The sequence below is a fragment of the Lissotriton helveticus genome, chromosome 6 (genome assembly GCF_964261635.1).
Source record: "Lissotriton helveticus chromosome 6, aLisHel1.1, whole genome shotgun sequence".
Classification (NCBI taxonomy): Eukaryota; Metazoa; Chordata; class Amphibia; order Caudata; family Salamandridae; genus Lissotriton; species Lissotriton helveticus.
In genome coordinates, this window is record NC_136067.1 from 1,377,267,885 (window position 1) to 1,377,291,541 (window position 23,657).

Sequence of the window (23,657 nt, forward strand, 5' to 3'; positions counted from 1 at the left end):
AGTTGAGGATAAGGACCTCCGTCTTGTCAGAGTTCAGTTTCAGGTGACTGTTCTTCATCCATTCGGCAATGTCCTTCATTCCTTCGTGTAAGGTGGTTTTGGTGGTGGGGGTGTCCTTGGTGAGGGAGAAGATCAGCTGGGTGTCGTCGGCGTATGAGACTATGTTGAGGTCGTGCGATCGGACGATGTGGGCGAGTGATGTCATGTAGATGTTGAAAAGGGTTGGGCTGAGGGATGATCCTTGGAGTACGCCGCTGGTGATCTTGGTGGCTTTGGATCGGAATGGAGGGAGGCGGGCTCTCTGGGTTCTGTCGGTGAGGGAGGTGGTTATCCAGTCTAGGGCTTTGTCATGGATCCCTGCGTTGTGGAGGCTTGTGCGTAGGGTGTGGTGACAGATGTGTCAAAGGTGGCCAAGAGGTCTAGGAGGATGAGGGCCTCGGTTTCGCCGTTGTCCAGCAGTGTCCTGATGTCATCGGTGGCGGCGATGAGGGTGGTTTCGGTGCTGTGGTTGCTGCGGAATCCGGATTGGGATGAGTCCAGGGTGTTGTTTTCTTTGAGGAAGGGGTCAGTTGTCTGTTGACAATCTTCTCGATGACTTTCGGTGGGAACGGGAGCAGGGAGATGGGCCGGAAGTTCTTGAGGTCCTTTGGTTCTGTCTTGGGTTTCTTGAGTAGGACGTTGATCTCTGCGTGTTACCAGCTCTCCGGGAAGGTGACGGTCTCGAAGGAGCAGTTGAACATCTTCCGGATTTGGGCTGTGATGATGGAGCTCGCTTTGTTGAAGATGTGGTGAGGGCAGGGGTCTGATGGTGAGCGGGAGTGGATGATGTTCATGGTTTGATGGTGTTTTCGTCGTGACGTGATTCCAGGAGAGCAGGATGCCGGTGTGACTGGGGGGGGTGGTGAGTCTGAAGTGTCAGCAGCTGTTGGGGGGGGGGGGGGCTCTAGCCACCTTCTTGCGGTGGAAGAATGTGGCTAGAGAGTATTGTGATGGCGGGATGGCGTTTGAGCTGGAGTTGGGGTTGGCGAGTTCCTTCAGGATGTTGAAGAGCTCTTTGCTGTTGTGTGCGTTGTTGTCGATGCGTTCCTTGAAGGAGGTCCTTTTGGCTGTTTGAATGAGTTGGTGTTGCCTGCTGCTGGCGTACTTGAGGGTTGCGTGGTTGTCCGGTGTCTGTTTGTGCCACCACTTCTTCTCGAGTCTTCGGCAGGTCTGCTTGGATGTCTGGAGGTCGGTGGTGAACCAGATGGCCCTTCTGTCGGTGCGTCTGAGTGTTTCTTGATCGGGCGAGAGTGTTGGCGCAGTCGTCGATCCATTGTCTGAGGGCGGGCGGCTGTGTCGGTGTGGTCGGTAGGTGGGTCTCGGGCAAGGGTGGTGATTAGCTGGTCTTCTATGACCTTGTCCCAGCGGCGGTGGGGGATTCATTGCGGGTGGTTGTGTGCGGTGTTTTTCTCGAAGAAGAAGTGGATGCAGCGGTGGTCGGTCCAGTGGAGTTCGGTGGTGTAGCTGAAGGTGACGTAGCTGCTGACGGAAAAGATGGGGTCGAGCCTGTGACCGGCGGAGTGGGTGGGTGTCGTGACGAGCTGTTTGAGTCCGAGTTTGGTGAGGTTGTCCAGCATGGTGGTGGAGCTGCTGCTGTTGGCATTCTTGAGGTGGAAGTTCAGGTCTCCGAGGAGGATGTAGTCTGTGGAGGGCAAATCTGTGGAGGCCAAGGCATGCGAGCTGACGACGTCTGTGATGGGGTCGCTGAACTGCGGCCGGGGTCCGGTGGTCTGTAGAAGAGGGTTCCCCTGAGGGTGGTGTTGAGATCGATGTGGATCTGGAAGTGCAGGTGTTCGGCGGTGCTGAGGGTGGCTTCAGTGTTGGTCGTGATTCTGAGGGGATTTCTGTGGACGATGGCGATTCCTCCTCCCGGTATGTTGGTGCAGTCCCTGCGGTTGATCTTGTAGCCATCCGGGATGGCTATGGCAACGTTGGGTGCCGATAAGGGGTTCATCCAGGTCTCGGGCAGGAAAGCGACGTCCGGGGAGGATGAGTCGAGCAGGTCCCAAAGTTCGACGGCGTGCTTGTGAATGGAGCAGGTGTTGAGCAGTATGCATCGGAGATTGTTGTGGCCTGCCCTGCTGGGAGGGGTAGGTCATGCTGGCGTATGCTGGCTGGTGAAGCTGCAGTTTCGGTAGGTAAAGGGTCCGTGGGTGTGCCTCGGGTGGCCTGGAAGCAGGTAGATGAACAGCCAGCATTGAGTGCGTGGAGGAGGTTGGCGTTGTAACATGTATAATGGGACCCCCTCAAGGAGCAAATATGGCCAAGGGACGGAGGGGAAAGAAACAACTAAACTGAAAAAAGAAGTCCCTTCATTGGCCAGATACTTGAATTATGTGCATACATCAATACATATCAGCAACTAGTGACAGAAAAGAGGATAATACTAAACAAAAATCATTCAAAACATTGTATTTATTATTTCTCTTTTTTTGTAGATATAAATTCATATAAAAATCGTTATAAATCAGACAATTTTATAGAAAACACATCAATTAATTATACAAATTCATAAACAACACAATAGAATCATAAAAATCACCAACAATTCAATCAATAAACCCCATGGTGTCAGACATACAACCAACTTACTCTCGTGCTACCAATCATACTACACTCAAACATCATACATGGATGAAAAAGGAACTGGTTAACAATTAGCCAGATCACACAGCTAAATTGTTCAAGGGCTCAGGGAAGAAATGGCGGCCCTTGTAGCAGGTCTACGCGCGTTTCGGTGGTTCAAGCCACCTTCATCAGGACCTTGTTCATCATTAAGTGCAGAAACCGGGGGTCAAACAGAACAAAAGACCTGAAAAGGAAAATAGATCTGTCACTCAAACATCCAAGATTAAAATTTTTAACAAAGTACAATATTCACTATTGCTATTAAACTATGGGGGCTCATCACCGTGACTATAGTAGGATCCTAAACTAAACTAAAAAGGCAAAAGGAACATGGTTCAAATAGTTACATGGTATCAAACCTAATATGGGCCCATAATTGCCCAATCACTCTCATGTCTTATTACCAGCTTAATTTTGAGCGCCAAAAAGAAGGGGAGGGGGAATATTTACAAGGGGGCCTAACCAAAAGGCCAGTTGGGCGCAATAGCGCAGAGGTTCGTTGCATATACTTACACACTAGATAATTCTCATATGTTGGTGTGAGTATAAAAGGTCAATAACCGGTGAGGGACCAGATCAGTTAAACAGCATCTACAAAGGAATTAACGGAGGATGTCACTTAAGATGTACTAGCGACTTGCTGAGACTCTATCATTACCCTGATTATATAGGGCTCACCAGTAACGAAGTTCATGATGGGATCAATAGAGAAATGCGAGACTCGGGGCTTCATCCAAGTTGATGGCTACAAGGAGAATGTTAAACACCATAGTGTCATAATTTGTACACAAATTTCAAAGGATTGCATAATGTCTGGATGTTTCCTACAAACACCCATCCTTATCATGCCCTGTTGGTGACCTACCCAGGCAGTCGCAGTCTGTCCTTGTTTATTTAGACTTCAAGGGATACATCAATGTGTTAGGTTAAAACTTAGTCTCAAATTAATTGGAACCAACGGCGAAGGGACTGAGTACTGTGGCTTCCTAATCTGTACATAGAAAAGAAAAACAACAAGATGTCCGCATGAGTACTGACGCACTGCACATGATATGCATATCCAAAAATTTGGCAACAAGTGGTCAAACCATAAGCAGAATAGTGTAGGCTTACTTTTATCCACCGAGGAAATGCAGTCCAATAATCAACTGCTGTATTGTATGCCCGCGACCCTATGGGGGGGGATGAAAAACCAGTGTTACACGCTATTTCAATTAATGCATAGTCTGGCAAGCAGTCATGTGTGTAGGTCGTTATTTAAATAAGCCACCTATCTTACAAGCGTGCAGGCATCCATACTTAAATAAAGGGTGATCATTTCGGACTGTAAGTGTTGTAGCAAGGGTCTACGTAAACAACTGGCAACCCGGGTCTCGGTATCACATGAGTACGTAAGGTATTAACTAACGCGCTAGCAGCTGGCGGGCTGACGGTAGCGCAAAATACTGCCTGTTTCTTGAGTGGCTGACAATCCTGCATTAATACAAAATATGTAGGGCCACTCATCCGGTTAGTACCGAACGCGCCAAAACTACAACGTGCCATGCCTAACACTAAAGCCGGGGATGCCTCTAGAACGACTCCGCAATTCAACCGCCTACCTTTAAGTCTGTGGCAACGCGCCAAAATCCTTCTCCGTCACTGCGCCCCTCGATCGACAGCCACTTCATAGTCGTCATGATTTATACCCCTCAAAGGCGTTCCGATCCCGCGGGAAGTGGGCGTGAAATGACCCAGGTCTCCAAGAGTGGACACAAACAAAGGGCTTCAAAAGTAGACATAAACGAAGTACTTACGGAGAGCGGCCATCTTGCTACTATCAATATCAGTGCATAGTTTCAAATGTAAACGTGGAAAAATAAATAGTACCGCTAAGCCCAATCACTGTAATTCGATGCGTTTACGGCTAAGAGTTTACATGTTAAAGTGTACCATAATCAGAAAAGGTGCAATTACAGTAAATTGCAATAGAACCAGCCTTTGTTGGTTCAAAGTATGTCAAATAATTGCATACATGGAGTTATCAGTACCAGAGGTCCCACAATTCCAGGCTTTAATTTTACAAGGTAATGTGAAACGTACTCAAGAGCGGAGGTGTATAATTATAACAAATTGCAATCAAGTAAGCCTATAATGATTCAGAGTGTATCAATGAACCTAAACTATACTGAAACTAACCGGACGGAGCAGTAAAAGACAGTTTCTCTACGTGGTTCATGGCAATTTTCCACACTGGCACAAACTGAAAAAATCCTTGCCTCGAGGAGATAATATTTTACTTGGTCACATACCAAGAAAGTTCCTCGTTGAGTCCTCTTTTCACACTGTCTAGCAGGAAAATCCAAAAGGTTTCACGTTTTTTACGCGTGATTTCACTCAGTTGTCCCATTTTCGGTGTGACTTTTTCCAGAATAGACCACTTGATCTCATCCTCCTTATGGGACTTATCAATACAATGTTGGACTATCGGGGCAGATAGCTTTTTGGTCCTGATGGCGGACTTGTGTTCGCTGAAACGGACGCGAAACTCGCGACCTGTCTCGCCAACATAGGCCAGGCCACAATCACAGAGAAGGATATACACTATGTTGCTGCTCCGACAGTTTGTAAGGCAACGTAATTTAATCTCTTTTTCATTGTAGGTGATAGTATCAGATATCATGGCTGACTCGCAAGCGTGGCAGGAGCCACACCTGTGGTTGCCCAATACTGCCGGAAGTCCAGTGATAGAGAGCTGGTTGTTTTGGAAATTTCTCGTGGGCGGTCTGGCGTGGACCAACATGTCCCTAAGATTTCTATTTCTCCTGTACGCCAGCATGGGGAGGGGAAGCGGAGGAACACTCTCATCCGTGTTCAATATCCTCCAGTTTCTATTGATGATATTACGAAGCTTGTTGTTCAGGGTGGAATGGTTGATCACACAAGTGATTCTATCTTGTTTGGCACGTGTTTTACCTTGTAATAGTGCAGATCTATCGTAATATTTGGCCCTTTTGTAGGCTTGTCGCACCAAGCGATGTGGGTAACCTCTCCTCAGTAATCTCTCTTTGAGTGCATCCCCATGAAAGTGGAATGCACCAATATCCGTACAATTGCGGCGAATTCGTAAGAATTCGCCAAAGGGTATAGATTCCCTTTGGCAATTCGGATGGAAGCTGCCAAATTCCAAGATTGTATTTTTGGCAGTGCTTTTCCTGAAAAGACTAACTGTTAGGTGTCCATTGGTACCTAAAATGCTGATGTCTAAAAAGTCTACCTTTTGAGTGCTCAGGTTCATCGTGAACCTCAGGTTGGTGTCACTTGCATTGAGCCAAAGGTAAAAAGCCTGTAGTTCTTCTTCAGATCCTTTCCAAACAAAAAAAATATCATCAATAAAACGCTTCCAAACAAAAATGTTCTCAAAAAATGGGGCCAGTTCATTGTAAATATTTTTTAGCTCCCATTCTCCCATGAATGCGTTGGCCACACTAGGGGCACAAGACGCCCCCATTGATGTCCCCTTAATTTGCTTGAAAATCTTCCCATTATACTCAAAAAAGTTGTTCATGAGCACAATTTCCAAGCATTGGAGAATGAAAATATCAGGGCGATCGGATGGATATCTCCTGAGGAGAGCAGACACCGCTTGCAACGCTCGACACTGAGGAATGTTGGTGTACAACGCCTCAATGTCGAGCGTCACAAGGATGTCTGTGGCAGGATTGAATTGCAGGCCCTCAATTTTGTTGATAACATCCCCGGTGTCGCGGACATATGATGCATATCTCTGCGTCAAGGGGCATAAAAATCTGTCTACATATTTTGACAGTGGCTCGGTGCATGAGCCAATGGTTGAGATGATGGGCCGCATGGGGGGATTGCTTTCTGATTTGTGTGTCTTCGGGAGACCATACAAAACAGAGACAGAAGGAGTGGTTTTATTAAGAAAGTCATACTCATCCTCGCAGATGAAACCATCTGCGAAGGCCACCTGAGTGGTTTCTTGAATGTGTTTTTGCAAACGGTCCAGTTCTTTTCGCTGGGCAGGTCTATAATGCTCAGTCACTGCTAGCATTCCCAACATTTTATCGTCATAATTCGCTCTATCAAAAACAGTAATACCTCCGCCTTTGTCACAAGGCTTGATGACTATGGAGGAGTTAGTTTTCAATTCCTTAAGAGCAGTTGTTTCTGAAACAGAGAGATTAGATTGAGGGGTGTAGACGTTTTTGATAACCCTCGTGATATCTTGAAGGACGCTCTGTTCAAAGATGCGTACCTCTGCACCCACCATATCCAGGGTCGGTGTAAAAGTCGATGTCTGTTTACAGCCCGATAAATTGTTCGCTTCCTCACGAGGTGGACGATCATGAAAGAATTTATTAAGCCTGACCTTGCGGAAGAACGCAAACAAATCTTCGTGTAGTTTGAATTTGTTAAGATGGATACTCGGAACGAAGGACAATCCCCTGCTGAGTACTTTTATGTCCTCAGGTTTAAAATTTATAGATGAAAGATTATAGACAGGTAAATCAATGGTGGACATGCCCTCCTCTGTATTTTCTACCACCAATACTGTTGGTTGCGAGTTCTTACGTACTGTTGTGGAGGTTGAGGGTTCATTTGAGCATGGGTCGCTTGGTCTTGCCAGCGAACATTCCTCCCTCTGTACTGGCCCCGGTGTAAAAAACCCCTCCCATTGAATGGACGTTGATTGGGTCTCCCCCTGAAAGAGGCAGGGTTAGAATGGCCATAGTTCGTGTCTTGGTAGTTATCTCCATCTGACCCAGAGGAACCTGTATCAGAGAAATTAGTGTATTTCCTCCCTTGATATCCATTAAAATTGGGATTCTGATTGCTTTGTGGTCCCTCCTGGTAGAAGCTAGGGGTAAGGTAGGGATAAATCTTCTCTTTAGTAAACCATCTCACATCTTTTTTTAGTTTGTCCATTTTTTTATTTGTGAGATAGGTTTCAAAGTCCTTCATATCTGTTCTAATCTTTTCAAGGCAGGTCTTTCCTTCTTCTACAGCTGTAGATGTACTCAGTTTTTCCTCAAGATCATTGATTTCCTGCAAAAGTGTAGAGGCTACATCTTTAGCAGTTTCAATGATTAACATCATCCAATCCCTGGAGCAGCGGTTTGAAATAAGCGACCACCGCTCCAGGAATTTTCTGATGTCAACAAAGAGTGCGGGGGCATTACGCACTCTAAGACCTGTAGGAATGACCCCCGCCTTTAAATATTCAAACATGTAGAAGGCGTGAGATTCTATGCGTTTGAGTCTTTTACGCATATTCAAGAGGTTCTGCCATTCACTATTGCCTAATTGTTGGGGAGGAGTGGGGCCACCATCACCTGCTAATTTCCCCATAAGGGTATTGAAATCGTCGTCTGTAAAACCAAACGTCTGGAAGGTGTCCATATTGATGAGGGGATACTAACAGTGCAAGATCGAGAAAAAGGGAACTGTACTTCTTAATCTCAGAAAAAGCAAAAAAAATATATATCCCAAGCAGTGTGGCTGAGAGCAGTTCTATATCTGAATACTATAGTAACGTTAGAGTAGTTTTATATCTAGATACTATAGTCACGTGAGAACACCCCAAGAAAACCACAATAGTGAAGTAATTCAAAAAAGAAAAAAGGTTACAAATTCACAATGATAACATACACAAATCCCACGGTTGAAAAACCGCGAATGAAGGTAACATGTATAATGGGACCCCCTCAAGGAGCAAATATGGCCAAGGGACGGAGGGGAAAGAAACAACTAAACTGAAAAAAGAAGTCCCTTCATTGGCCAGATACTTGAATTATGTGCATACATCAATACATATCAGCAACTAGTGACAGAAAAGAGGATAATACTAAACAAAAATCATTCAAAACATTGTATTTATTATTTCTCTTTTTTTGTAGATATAAATTCATATAAAAATCGTTATAAATCAGACAATTTTATAGAAAACACATCAATTAATTATACAAATTCATAAACAACACAATAGAATCATAAAAATCACCAACAATTCAATCAATAAACCCCATGGTGTCAGACATACAACCAACTTACTCTCGTGCTACCAATCATACTACACTCAAACATCATACATGGATGAAAAAGGAACTGGTTAACAATTAGCCAGATCACACAGCTAAATTGTTCAAGGGCTCAGGGAAGAAATGGCGGCCCTTGTAGCAGGTCTACGCGCGTTTCGGTGGTTCAAGCCACCTTCATCAGGACCTTGTTCATCATTAAGTGCAGAAACCGGGGGTCAAACAGAACAAAAGACCTGAAAAGGAAAATAGATCTGTCACTCAAACATCCAAGATTAAAATTTTTAACAAAGTACAATATTCACTATTGCTATTAAACTATGGGGGCTCATCACCGTGACTATAGTAGGATCCTAAACTAAACTAAAAAGGCAAAAGGAACATGGTTCAAATAGTTACATGGTATCAAACCTAATATGGGCCCATAATTGCCCAATCACTCTCATGTCTTATTACCAGCTTAATTTTGAGCGCCAAAAAGAAGGGGAGGGGGAATATTTACAAGGGGGCCTAACCAAAAGGCCAGTTGGGCGCAATAGCGCAGAGGTTCGTTGCATATACTTACACACTAGATAATTCTCATATGTTGGTGTGAGTATAAAAGGTCAATAACCGGTGAGGGACCAGATCAGTTAAACAGCATCTACAAAGGAATTAACGGAGGATGTCACTTAAGATGTACTAGCGACTTGCTGAGACTCTATCATTACCCTGATTATATAGGGCTCACCAGTAACGAAGTTCATGATGGGATCAATAGAGAAATGCGAGACTCGGGGCTTCATCCAAGTTGATGGCTACAAGGAGAATGTTAAACACCATAGTGTCATAATTTGTACACAAATTTCAAAGGATTGCATAATGTCTGGATGTTTCCTACAAACACCCATCCTTATCATGCCCTGTTGGTGACCTACCCAGGCAGTCGCAGTCTGTCCTTGTTTATTTAGACTTCAAGGGATACATCAATGTGTTAGGTTAAAACTTAGTCTCAAATTAATTGGAACCAACGGCGAAGGGACTGAGTACTGTGGCTTCCTAATCTGTACATAGAAAAGAAAAACAACAAGATGTCCGCATGAGTACTGACGCACTGCACATGATATGCATATCCAAAAATTTGGCAACAAGTGGTCAAACCATAAGCAGAATAGTGTAGGCTTACTTTTATCCACCGAGGAAATGCAGTCCAATAATCAACTGCTGTATTGTATGCCCGCGACCCTATGGGGGGGGATGAAAAACCAGTGTTACACGCTATTTCAATTAATGCATAGTCTGGCAAGCAGTCATGTGTGTAGGTCGTTATTTAAATAAGCCACCTATCTTACAAGCGTGCAGGCATCCATACTTAAATAAAGGGTGATCATTTCGGACTGTAAGTGTTGTAGCAAGGGTCTACGTAAACAACTGGCAACCCGGGTCTCGGTATCACATGAGTACGTAAGGTATTAACTAACGCGCTAGCAGCTGGCGGGCTGACGGTAGCGCAAAATACTGCCTGTTTCTTGAGTGGCTGACAATCCTGCATTAATACAAAATATGTAGGGCCACTCATCCGGTTAGTACCGAACGCGCCAAAACTACAACGTGCCATGCCTAACACTAAAGCCGGGGATGCCTCTAGAACGACTCCGCAATTCAACCGCCTACCTTTAGGTCTGTGGCAACGCGCCGAAATCCTTCTCCGTCACTGCGCCCCTCGATCGACAGCCACTTCATAGTCGTCATGATTTATACCCCTCAAAGGCGTTCCGATCCCGCGGGAAGTGGGCGTGAAATGACCCAGGTCTCCAAGAGTGGACACAAACAAAGGGCTTCAAAAGTAGACATAAACGAAGTACTTACGGAGAGCGGCCATCTTGCTACTATCAATATCAGTGCATAGTTTCAAATGTAAACGTGGAAAAATAAATAGTACCGCTAAGCCCAATCACTGTAATTCGATGCGTTTACGGCTAAGAGTTTACATGTTAAAGTGTACCATAATCAGAAAAGGTGCAATTACAGTAAATTGCAATAGAACCAGCCTTTGTTGGTTCAAAGTATGTCAAATAATTGCATACATGGAGTTATCAGTACCAGAGGTCCCACAATTCCAGGCTTTAATTTTACAAGGTAATGTGAAACGTACTCAAGAGCGGAGGTGTATAATTATAACAAATTGCAATCAAGTAAGCCTATAATGATTCAGAGTGTATCAATGAACCTAAACTATACTGAAACTAACCGGACGGAGCAGTAAAAGACAGTTTCTCTACGTGGTTCATGGCAATTTTCCACACTGGCACAAACTGAAAAAATCCTTGCCTCGAGGAGATAATATTTTACTTGGTCACATACCAAGAAAGTTCCTCGTTGAGTCCTCTTTTCACACTGTCTAGCAGGAAAATCCAAAAGGTTTCACGTTTTTTACGCGTGATTTCACTCAGTTGTCCCATTTTCGGTGTGACTTTTTCCAGAATAGACCACTTGATCTCATCCTCCTTATGGGACTTATCAATACAATGTTGGACTATCGGGGCAGATAGCTTTTTGGTCCTGATGGCGGACTTGTGTTCGCTGAAACGGACGCGAAACTCGCGACCTGTCTCGCCAACATAGGCCAGGCCACAATCACAGAGAAGGATATACACTATGTTGCTGCTCCGACAGTTTGTAAGGCAACGTAATTTAATCTCTTTTTCATTGTAGGTGATAGTATCAGATATCATGGCTGACTCGCAAGCGTGGCAGGAGCCACACCTGTGGTTGCCCAATACTGCCGGAAGTCCAGTGATAGAGAGCTGGTTGTTTTGGAAATTTCTCGTGGGCGGTCTGGCGTGGACCAACATGTCCCTAAGATTTCTATTTCTCCTGTACGCCAGCATGGGGAGGGGAAGCGGAGGAACACTCTCATCCGTGTTCAATATCCTCCAGTTTCTATTGATGATATTACGAAGCTTGTTGTTCAGGGTGGAATGGTTGATCACACAAGTGATTCTATCTTGTTTGGCACGTGTTTTACCTTGTAATAGTGCAGATCTATCGTAATATTTGGCGGAGGTTGGCGTTGTAGCAGGGTCGGGTGTTGTGGCTTTTGCGGGGGCCTGGTGCTGGGCGTGGTCCAGGCCCAGACGGGCTTGCCTTAGGCGTGGCTGCACAGCGGCAGCGATTATGAAGGGGAGGTGGGAGGGAGGATTAGCTGGGAGGCGGAAGCGGGGAGCGAATGGGTGAGCGAGGGAGGGGGGCCTCGGGAGACGCAGCGACAGGAAGGGGAGGATGCAGAAACCCCGATCAAGAGAGAAAGGAGCAATAGGTAAAAAGGAGCAGAAAAGATAAATAGAGCAATAGGAGTGAAAAATGAAGAATGAAAAAGTTGCTAAAAGCGGGAGACAGGCGGAAGGGAAAAAAGCAAAGCAGAGGGCTGGCACGAACTCGCGGCAGCAGCAAGGGGGAAGCACCAGCACAATCTGGTGGAGCTGTGCAGCGTGGGGAGCAACCTGCCTGTAAACACTCCCTTTAAGAGCCAGGCAGATCATATGGGGAGGTATATCCTAATTACCATCCATTTGGCGTAGATAATGACCCTTGGAGGATTAGAAGGTGGATCCTCCAGAAGACCAAGATAATGAGCCTTATCCTGTAAAGCCATCTCTCCCGAACCATACACCAGCATACCATGGTGAAATTCAGAGCACAACTTTTCACCAAAATGTCTCAATGCATGTCGTGGAAGAAGATGATTTCCACGTAGAGACCCTCTCAAAAGTGAGCGTAGTGTTCCATTTTTACCAGTGTTCAAAGAGATGATGAAATCAGCTGATAATTTCAAACATCCAATCAGAGCCAGGGTAGTCGCTCCACAAATGTTATGTTATATAAATTTATAGAGCGCAACGGTTACCTGAAGGTGTCCTGGTGCTTAGCGCTAAGAAATTAGTGATACCAGGACAAGCATTGAAGGCAGAGTTTGATCTAGTTGTTAAAGAGCCACGTTTTCAGTGCCTTCCTTAAAGACAGCAGGTCTGGAGAGGATCGTATATGGGAGGGAAGTTCATTCCACGCCCTGGTTGTGCAGGTAACAAAGCTTCTGCCGCTCCAGTTGGGTCTTTTAAATTTAGGCACAATCATCGTCTTCTTTCCTAGGGAGCGGAGAGTTCTGTTTGGAATGTACCATCTAAAACACTGCCTGGGATGGACTGGTCCACAGTCATGCAGAGCCTTGAAGGCTGTACAGAGGTTTAAATTGAATACATTGCCTGATTGCCAGCCAGTGAAGCTTTCTGCTTTCATTTTGTACTGACATACATTTAGGTATGCCTGTTAGCAACCTAGCTGCTGCGTTTTGCAGTAATTGCATTTTGTTCATGTGTTGCTGCTGCATGTTCAAATATAGACTGTTACAGTAATCAAGTTTTGACAGGCTGAGTGAGGTTAACTATTCTTGGGTTTGGGGCTATAGGTGTGATATATATATTTTTTTATCATCCTAAGAGTCTGGAAAGTCTGCATTCACCTGATCCTCAAAGGCGAGCCTGCTGTCAATTACTACTCCTACGTTTTTTCCTTACTGGAGGTGGTAGAGTACCTAATTTTTCAGGCCACCATCTAGGTGACCGAAAGTTGGCATTTTTTCAAAAAATTATAACTTCGGTTTTACTCGAGTTCAACTCTAATCAGTTATCACTTCTCCAAGTCTTTACAGTCTGTATGCAGTCGTGAAATTTGCCTCCTCTCTATTTCTTGTTTGGCAGCAGAGACACCACTATTTGCATGTCATCCGCATTAGATGTTAGGTGAAATTGAAAGGTTATAATCAGTTGCACCAAAAATTATAATTACACATTGAATAGCGTAGGGCTTAGCGAGGACCCCTGTGGGGCCCCCCAAGGAAGGGAGAAAGGTTTGGAAATAAGTGTCTAAGGCTACTGTTTGCTTTCTTTCCGTGAGGAAAGAGCGAATTACTTTCCAGGCCATGCCCTGGATGCCACACACATACGGTCTGTCCATTAGGAGTTCATTGTGGACCGTGTCGAAATCCACTGAGATATCCAGCATTGTCAATGCTGCTGTTTTCGTTTTAACCCCTTCGCTGTGGCGGCTATTCCGCCGCAGCGCTAAGGTGGAGGCGGGGCCGCGCGGAGGTTCCGCGCTTGTGACGGAACCGCTCCGTCACGGCCCTCGGGTGAGCTGTGCTTGTGACGGAACGGTTCCGTCACGGACCCGCCCGCCCACTAGAATGTCAGCGCAGGCGCGGAATTCGCGCCGCGCAGGCGCGGCGAGCGGGCCGTGACGCAACCGTTCCGTCACCAGCACAGCCCACCCGAGGCTCGTGACGGAACGGTTCCGTCACGAGCATGGGAGGGGTTAATTAACAGAGCCTTATATAAGGTTAGGCTTTGTTTATATTTCTCTTTTTCTGGTCTATTCTAACACTTTCTCCAAGTGCGTTCTTTGGCGCTTGCAGATGAGTTTTTGCTCCGTAAGTTCCTCCGCGTACCACATCGTGGGTAGGGCCTTGCACTAGTGGTACTAGCCCTGTGCTGCTCCTAATATCCAAAAGACCAGCTGTATCTAAATCCCTAATGGATTCTAGATGAAAGGTAAAATCACCAAGCATGGTGAAGTTATTTATGCAGAGACCATCCTCTGGTAGAGAGCCAAGGTTTGCCACAAAAGCATCTTTAGGGCCTAGAGGTCTTTAGATTAATGTTCCCTTGAAGCAATGATGGTTAGAGTGTTGGAAACAAAAGGACAGGTCAATGCAGGTAGAGGCAGAGACTGTTTCAAACGCAGCGACAGTGAGTTATGATAAATAACCGCAATGCCCCCACCCCTCCTGATAAAACTATTCAGGGTATGACAAATGAAACCAATAGGTGTAGTTTTGACCAAATCCACTCACACTGACTCATCTGTTCAAGATTCTGTAACGAATGTAATCTTAATGTTATGGTTTTCTATTAGTTTGGCACACTCTTTACAGTGTTACACTAGAGATCTGACGTGTAAGAGGTTGTAGCGCAATGATTTGTTACATAGCTTGAAGCAGTTATCAGATTTGGCGGGAGTATAAAGGTTGATTCCTATATACTCAATCTTGGGTAAGCAGGCCTTATATTTGTAACAGGTTATTATTTGAGACTGTTTCAAGGGACGTGTAGACGTTTAAGTATAAGCAGGCTAGGTTCTTACCTCTGATGTTTAAGGCATATAACTCTGCCCTGGTATAACTTCTAGTATGCCTTGCTTCGATCTTTGGAGATGCAGGGGGGGCTAACGCTGAGCACAGTCTAAGCGCCGGCAGGCGTATATGGGCTTGCCTTTGGCCCTCTCTAAGAAGTTCACCTAAGTCGGAGCAAACTTCACAAACTCACACATTTCTACAGCATACAAAGCTTAGAACACAATATGCAAATTAATATCAATAACCCGCATAAATCACTATACACCCTTGAACTCTATAGATATATTCCCTGCTATTTTTTGGGATGCAAAGATGGGCAGCTGGCGTGATAAGGGGATTAGACATTTAGGAGATATTTATTGTGATGGATTAATTGTCTCTTTTTATGATTTAGCAGAAAAGTATAAATTACCTAATAACTTTTTTTAACATTTTTTACAAATTTGAGATTTTTTCGGCAAACACTGCAAGCAGACAGTGATAGCATCCAATACTTTAATAGAGGCAGTGAAAAAAAAGTCAAGATAAGGACACTGTATGGAATATTGACAGAGATTCAATTGGATGATATAGAGAGTCAGGATGCTAAGTGGAGGGAGCGATTTGGGACTATAGGTACATAAGTACAACAATCAATTGATACAGTAGCCAAAGTTATGTTGACAGAAAACTTAGGTACCCAACATTATAAAACTTTGTTTAATTTATCTCACACCCTTGTAAAAATGATGAAGTGGGGGGGTCCCATGATGGGAAGTGCTACAGGTGTCCGACCGAAAAAGCTGATATTATACATATATTTTATGATTGCACAGCCTTAATCCAGTTTAGAAAACATATATCACATTATTTAACTAAGATTACAGGGGTTAATGTACGTATCTCTAGAGAGGTAATGTTAACAGGAGTAGGTGAGGATTCTCAGCCCACTCAGGTGTGCCATCTATTCAGGTACCTGATATGTATGGCTGGTGCTGTTGCTCGATTATGTGTTGCCTCTGTGTGGCTTCAGCCTGAAGCTCCATCGTTCGAATGTGGCGAGCAAAGTTTTATAATGTATTTAATGTGGAATATAGTTTGTATAGTGTGAAATCACTTAAGAAGAAAAGATTGGGGGGCACAAATTTGGGGACCCATGCTACAGCATATGGAGAAGTCGTTGTGAATAGTAACAATTGTCAATTGTATATTTTCTTTCCATATAATGTATAATTTAATTTCTGCATTTTTGGTCTAAACAATTGATAGTGTATGTATCACATGCTATGAACTGAACAATAAAAAATAAAAAAACTCACACATTTGTGAAAGAAAACCGCAACAACCCTTTCAGGACCCCCAAAACAATAGGGTCTATTTAAGGGAAAGATATAGAGGTAACAATACTACGGGTAAAGGCGCCCAAGGGAAGCACAACTATCAAATAGTGACTCATCCAGGCACCCCCAAGCATATAGCACCAATAGGGCGGGAGGGAGAATAAAAGATTCTCATCAGATCAACCCATATAGCTCAAAAAAGAATATTGTCTCGAATTGAACACCAACCTAGCTAGTTTACCTCCAAGAAGCACATTTTACAGCAAGCAACATCTCGCTCTACAACCAGAGGAAGTTTGAGCTCTCCTTCAAAAGGTGCTATAGAATTGTACTTCCTAAAAAAGGGGACAAGTTGTATATTCAATGTACTTCCTCATTCCAAAAAAGGATGGAATGCTTCGATCTCTACTAGATTTCAGAAGATTAAATCAGTTCATCGTGTCAGAGCATTCCCATATAACTACACTACTGGATTTCAACCCACTGCTTCGCAAGGGAGACCTTTTGACGCTAGACGTAAAAGGCACATATTTTCAGATCCCAATTCACCTTGCACTTTATTTAAAGTTTGTTGTAAGTGTACAACACTACCAATTCAACGTTTTCCCCTTTGGGGTAGCAACAGCCCCAAGGATCTTCACAAAATGGTTTGTGGTGGTAGCTGCTCACCTGAGGAGAGATGGCATCCATGTTTCCCCATATTTAGATGACTGGCTGATCAAGAGCAGCAGCGAACAAAAAGCCTAGCACACACTCAAATAGCTCTAAATCTGTTAGAGGGTTCACAATCAATGTGAAAAGATATTCATTTCGTCCCACAACAGAGCTAACTATTTCTAGGATCAAAACTAAATACGGTCACCGGGACAGCATACCCCAACAACCAGAAGGTTTGGGCATTTTAACTACTACTTCCTCTTTTTGGAGCTACTTTTCCAATATCAGTAAGGACTGTAATGAGACTGCTTGGAATGATACTTCGCCAGGCATGATACTTGGCCAGGCAGTGGTCCCAATTAGAGAGTCTTCTCGACAATCTAGTGTTTATAAAGGCCAGAATACAATACTTTCTGCATTGGTTGAACAGCAGCAACTTGCTAATCTAAATGTCTTCTTTAGACCTTCTTCCGAAGTCTTGGAAACAGAACTATACAAGGAACATGGGATGTAGCTCACATGACCGTACATATCAACTGTTTGGAGCTCCTGACCGTATTTCTGGCACTGAAAGAATTGTATGCAGTAATAAAGAATAAAACAGTCTTAATCAAAACAGACATATCTGCACTGTATTGCATTAAGAAACATGGGAGCTCACACTCCCTTCTCCTTCCCAAACTAGCTCAGAAAATTTGGCACTGAGCAATTCACTACAGCATGCACCACCTGGTGGAAGATCTCCCAGGAGCAGACAACTAGTTTGGGGACCTGTTCAGCACAACGTATCAGCAGGTACAGAAATGGTAATTCCACAGTCGAGTCCTACAAAAGTACTTTCAAAGCAGGGGCACACCAACAATAGATCTATTTGCAACCAAAGATAATGCAAAATGCCTAAGCTTCACCACCCACAGTCCATAGGCAATGCCTTATGGATGAATTGGTCAAAGATATTTGCACACGCTTTTTCACCTCTCCCACTCATCCCATATATAGTAAGGTTACATTTTTTCATTTTAAGTCCTCATATCACATTTGATGCAAAAGAAAAGCGGTTGCGATAATTTCATCTGGTCAGTTTTTCCCAATCAGGCCTTTGGACACATCTTCTGCCCCAGCTCTTGCATGGATACATTTCCTGACCCATCATTTTGGTGCAGGCATCAGACTTTGAGAGGGATGGGTGTCCAACCACTTTATGAATGGGTCCCAGATTTGAGACTTCTGATTAGAACAAAGCAAAAATCTAAATAAATCATCTATTGCGGAGGCTTTGCCTTAATCCAGTTTTTACATATTTTCCCTCCTAGCCGACAATATCATATAAGACATGAGCTTGCACAAATTGAATGACCATACCGTTATTTCCTTTCCCTCTACCTCGAAGATCCCAAATAAAATAAGAGTGAGCTTACCGCAGCGTTTTTTTTGAGTATCTCACACAGTCGTGCCCACCTTAAACCAGAAAGGGTGCAATAACTTACAGGTCACAAACATATGGTTATCGTCAGACATGTTTTCTCCACATTTTGGACAGGAATGCTTTAAACCTTTGCCACACTTTGCCACTTTTGTGTGGCTCCAAAAGGCCCTGTGAAGAGTGAACAAGTGGTTTTAGGTCGGGCCTGGGCAGCGCATGTGTTGCTCTGCGAGGCATGCTGTTTTCAGGTAGGGAATTGAAGCTTCACCCACTCTCCGCTGATATATTTCATTGGCTTGTTTCATTGTCCACTGTATACTGTGGCTGTTGATCATTCAGCAGGCTTTGTAATCCCTCCTTAGTAGCGCCTTGTCTCATTTTGTAACCTCCCATGGCGACACCTCCTGTTGCGTTTCTTGTTACTCTGTAGACTTTAATTACAAACTCCGAGCACTATTTTCTCAAACCGCTTTGTTCTGCCTGCTGTTGCAGGCACGAAACGCTCTCCAATAGCGTTTTTTAAAACTATTATAGCATGGGCGCCAAACGCGTTTCGAGTACAATAGGTCTGCATTTGCGAGAGTTTAAGCTATTGCTATTGTAAATTACAAATGACAATGCCTTTTATTTGTCTGTTTTAAAAACAACACATAAATAAAAGCCATTGTTATTTACAGTGCCAATAGCTCGAACTCTCGTAAATGCGAGAACTATTGCATTGCAAAGGCTTGTTTCTTATGGGTGAAGTTTTAACTGTTGCATATAGCGTATCAAAGGACACTTGTCACACGCCTTCTTGCTCCTGTGTTGGTAAACATCTCTCCCAAATCACTTTTTTTTTTTTTTTTTTTTTTTTTATAAATAAATTTTTATTGAAAATCAAAGAACAAACAACATAATACACTTCACAAGGCAGATAGTCACTTTCAGAAAACATGAGTTCACGGGGATTGGTTCCATAACAAACGCATACAGTATATTTAAACAGCAATTACGGGGTGGGGGGGCAGCGAGGAAACCGCGCGGTATATACAGTTAACGTATGAGGACTTGGAATGTCATCTAGGGAGACAAGGAAGTGTTAAGGGTAAAGTCCTGAGGGGGAGTACATACATTCCCACGATAAGCATTCCATTGAGACCAAATTCTGTTCCATTTCTTAGGTCTTTTCTCTGAACATGCACCAGTCCATGTTTCTCTTCCAAGCTGATATTGTGGGCGGTCTGTAGGAACCCAATACCTGCGCAATGTCCCTTTTTGCGATCATGTTACCAAGGGTCGCCTAACAGATCTGCGCCGTGTTATAATCATTCGGCTCCCATACATTAAGGAGACAGCGCCTGGCCTCAGGTAGGAGTGAAACCCCCGTGACCCTTTCCATGGTGGCATGTACTCGGGACCAAAACGCAGCCACCTCAGGGCATTCCCACAGTATATGGAGGAAGGTACCACTCATACCGCACCCGCGTTTACACAGACCATCCACAGAGTACCCCATTCTTACCAGACGCGGACCAGTAACATACACGCGATAAAGGATCTTGAGTTGGACGAACCGAAGGCGGGCAGGGATGGCCACCTCCTTAGGAGAGCACACGGCCATTTGCCAGTCCTCATCGTCCAACTCCAATCCGTCAGCAGTCCATAAGGCCCTGAGGCGCACAAGCAAGTCAACTCTGTTGTTGATGAGTTTTTTATAAATCAGTGAAATTGTGCTATCAGGTACGTAGCCATCAAAGACACGGTCCTCGAGAGGTGAGGACTCAGGAATCTCCGTCCCCTTGGGGAAGACAGACAACAAGGCGTGCCGTACCTGAACGTACCGAAAAAATTCCTTATCGTCAAGTTCATATTCAATCTTAAGCGCCTCAAACGTCTTAACATTCCCTTTAGACCAAAGATCGCCAACCTTACTTATACCTATCATGTCCCATTTATCAAAACCTTTCGTCCCCCACAAATTGCCCAAACCATGTGAATCATACAACGGGGTTGCGCGGGACAATCTATCACACCATCCCAGAGCAGCATTCGCATCACGCCACACTCGCACAGCAATTTTAGTGGGTCCAGCCAGAGTCTTATAGGGTCCCTTAGAGTATAGTGCCCTGTTGAAATTCCCACCTGGCAGAAGATATTTATCCATTGCAAAAGCTGGCGTTGGACCGGGGGCATAAGTTGCATGATTGACCGCACTCAGCTGGGAGGCCCAAAAATAGCGTCTGATGTCTGGGAGGGCAATGCCGCCATCATACCATGGAAGAGTGAGTTTGGGTAAGGCACACGCCCGTCCCAAATCAGCCGTCTCTGAAGGCCCTCCACTTCGCGGAAGTAGCCAGGAGGAATAGGATCAAAGGAGTTCTGGAGTGCATATAAAAATCTGGGGAGCGACATCATCTTGAAAAGAGCCGCACGTCCCAAGGGTAACAGAGGCAGCCGGCGCCATCTGACAACGTCAAGCTTGAGCCGCTGAAGGGGGGCTCGAAGGTTACGGTCGTAACGAACGGCGGAATCCAAAGAAACATAAATCCCTAGATACTTAAAGCCGGACATAGCCAACTGAATTGGGAATCTACGAGGCAACGGAGGAAGATCTCCAGCCAAAACTTAGACACATGACTTGGTCCAATTGATGACGAGACCCGAGTTCTTCCCGAAGGAGGTCAGAACATCAAAAAGCACATTAAGGGACTTCTGAGGTGACGTGAGGTAAAGAAGGATATCATCCGCGTATAGCGAGATTCAGTCCTCAAAGTCAGGGGTCCACCGAATGCCTTTCAGCGAGGGCTCCCAACGAAGCCACTCAGCTAATGGTTCTAAAGCAAGGGCAAAAAGCAACGGGGACAGTGGGCAACCCTGCCGGGTACCTCGCCCGAGCGTGAAAGTGCTGGAAACCCTTCCGTTCACAACCACCTGGGCCAGCGGCCTTTCATAAAGAAGCTTCACCCAGGCGATGAATGTCGGACCGAACCCAAACTTAGTGAGAGCAGCCCAGAGATACGGCCATTCTATGGTATCAAAAGCCATAGTGCCGTCAAGGGAAGCCAAAATGGCCTGCTCAGTTAGAGTCCCAGCTCTCGTGAGAACTCCATGGAGCCTCCGGAGATTAAGGGCGGTGTTCCGGTGCGGAATAAAACCAGATTGATCCGGATGAATCAAGTCACCAATCACCTTAATCAATCGATTAGCTAACAATTTAGCAAGTATTTTGGGTTCGGCAACGATCAATGAAATGGGCCTATACGAAGCACAATTATCTCGTGGTTTACCCTCCTTGTGGATTACAACGATGGTAGCCAAGCGCTGATCAACGGGAAGGACACCAGAATCGAGAGCCTCGAGGAACATGTCCCTTAAGTGAGGCGCCATTTTGTCAGGTCGTAGCTTATAGAGCTCAATGGGCAAACTGTTAGGGCCCATGGCCTTACCGGACCGGAGGGCACGGATGGCAACTGCGACCTCATCCACCGTAATAGGCGCATCCATTAAAGCCTTATCCTCGTCAGAGAGGCAGGGCAAGGCAATATCACGCAACAACAGCCTAGAGTCATGTTCATCTCCATCGCTGACCGAGGCATACACCGTCTGAAAATGATCCACAAAACACCCAACAATCCCAGCCGGGTCAGAAACACGTTCACCAGCCGACCTCTCAATCACAGGCACAACTCGATTCACTCTCTCTTTCTTATCCAACCATGCAATCCGCTTACCCGCTTTGTCACCCACATCATATAGTCTACCTTGCTGCTCTCTATTCATGACCTTCGCGGCATCAGTCACAATGGCTCTATAATCTGCCTGTTTCAAACTAAGGGAATGCAGTGTAGCACGGGTAACATCACCATCGAGATCACTCTCAAGCACAGTTATTTCGGATTTGAGGCGTACAAGTTCTTCATATTTAGCCTTTTTGGCAGCAGCAATCAATGACAATGAATGCCCACGAATAACAGTCTTGAAAGCCTCCCACAATGAGATGGAAGAAGAAACAGACCCCACATTTTCATTAAAGTAACAGTCAATAGCCTTCACCAGCTCGGAGCAGGTCTTAGGATTCCGAAAGAACCATGGATTTATGGGAGCAACTCTACCTTCGCTACCCACTCCGGCCTTAACACAGAACCACAGGGGGGAATGATCAGAGATGCCCCTAGGAAGGTGATGGATCTCCCTGATGAAGGACGACTGCGCTGCAGGCATGAAAATATAGTCTAGTCTGGAAAGGCTACCAGGGGCCCCCAAGTGGAACATATATTGTAATTGTGTGGGATGCATAAGTCTCCAACCATCCGTTAGCCCAAAGGTTTCAAGCAGCTCACTAAGCCACATTTGAGATCTAGGTAGGTCCCTGGGGGGGTAATGATCAGAAGTGCCGGAAACCACAGAGTTAAAATCCCCGCCAAGAATCAGAAAACCTTCAGGTAGCCACAGTAGAAGCCGCCCGAGGTCAGCAAAGGTGGTGGCCTGTAGGCCCGGAGGGAGATATGCAGTGACTACGGAAAGCGTCTTACCCTCCCATCTCCCAGAGAGCGCAGCATAGCGACCCCTGTCATCGAGCTTTATCTCGTCAACTTCGAGGGGGAGAGAGGACCTGATCAGAATGCCCACCCCTCTGGAGCCAGAGGTGAATCCGGCATGTGCGACTAGCCGATATCCACGTCTATTCAACGCCTGGCAAGCGTTGCCGATTAAATGCGTTTCTTGCAGTAGAACAATATCAGGGGAATGGCGTCGCAGGAACTGCAGCACAACCCCTCGTTTTATTCTGTCTCCCAAACCATTGACATTCCAGGACAGCAGTCTCAACTCACTACCCCCCATCCCGAGAAAGGACCAGAGCCCCACCCTCATGAAGCCCCACAGTTGAAGGAGCAAAGCAAACAATACGATGCCATGTGAAGGAAACAAACAAACAAACACTCCCCCCCACCCCCCAACAAGAACCTGTTACAACACCCCCCACCCTGCACCCCTGCATACGACTCAGAAGCCACCCCAACTTGCAGTGTGCCTGTCGCCCAATCATGAAACTAATCTACAGAAAGAACCCAGGAGGAGGAAGAGTCCCTTACACCCCAGCCACCCTTGGGCTCATCCAAAAAACAATAGTAAAAGAACAAATAGCAAAACTCAGCTGACAAACGGTTAGAAAAATCGGACGTCAGGAACCATAATGTCACTCTTGATCCGGTGTGCCCCTCTCGGCGCCACCGGGGTGCTCAGGACGATCATCCCTTTTTGGCAAGGAATCAAGCCAGTCACTGACACTGTCCGGACAGTCAAAGAAGACGGTGCGTTCCTCATATTCAATCCGCAGCCGGGCCGGAAACAACATAGCTTACTTGAGGCCCAGTTCTCGCAGTCGCTTCTTCACTCCCTGA

General features: G+C 45.3%; 1 protein-coding gene and 2 long non-coding RNA genes across 5 annotated transcripts in view; 1 reads left to right on the top strand and 2 right to left on the bottom strand.

Moving 5' to 3' along the window:
* Positions 1-23,657, top strand: part of REV3L (REV3 like, DNA directed polymerase zeta catalytic subunit) — a 954,247-nt gene that overhangs the window by 312,505 nt on the left and 618,085 nt on the right. The gene's annotated exons all lie outside the window — the stretch shown is intronic.
* On the bottom strand, positions 3,227-4,149 carry LOC144761744 (uncharacterized). Its single transcript, XR_013595878.1, has 3 exons — positions 3,533-4,149; positions 3,346-3,412; positions 3,227-3,258 (listed from the first exon to the last, which is right to left on the bottom strand). It is a non-coding gene; the product is annotated as an uncharacterized LOC144761744 (long non-coding RNA).
* LOC144761745 (uncharacterized) lies at positions 8,861-10,417 on the bottom strand. Of its 2 annotated transcripts, XR_013595880.1 has the most exons (5): positions 10,359-10,417; positions 9,871-9,929; positions 9,623-9,748; positions 9,436-9,502; positions 9,317-9,348 (listed from the first exon to the last, which is right to left on the bottom strand). It is a non-coding gene; the product is annotated as an uncharacterized LOC144761745 (long non-coding RNA). The 2 variants fall into 2 exon arrangements; XR_013595879.1 differs by having other exon boundaries at positions 8,861-9,748.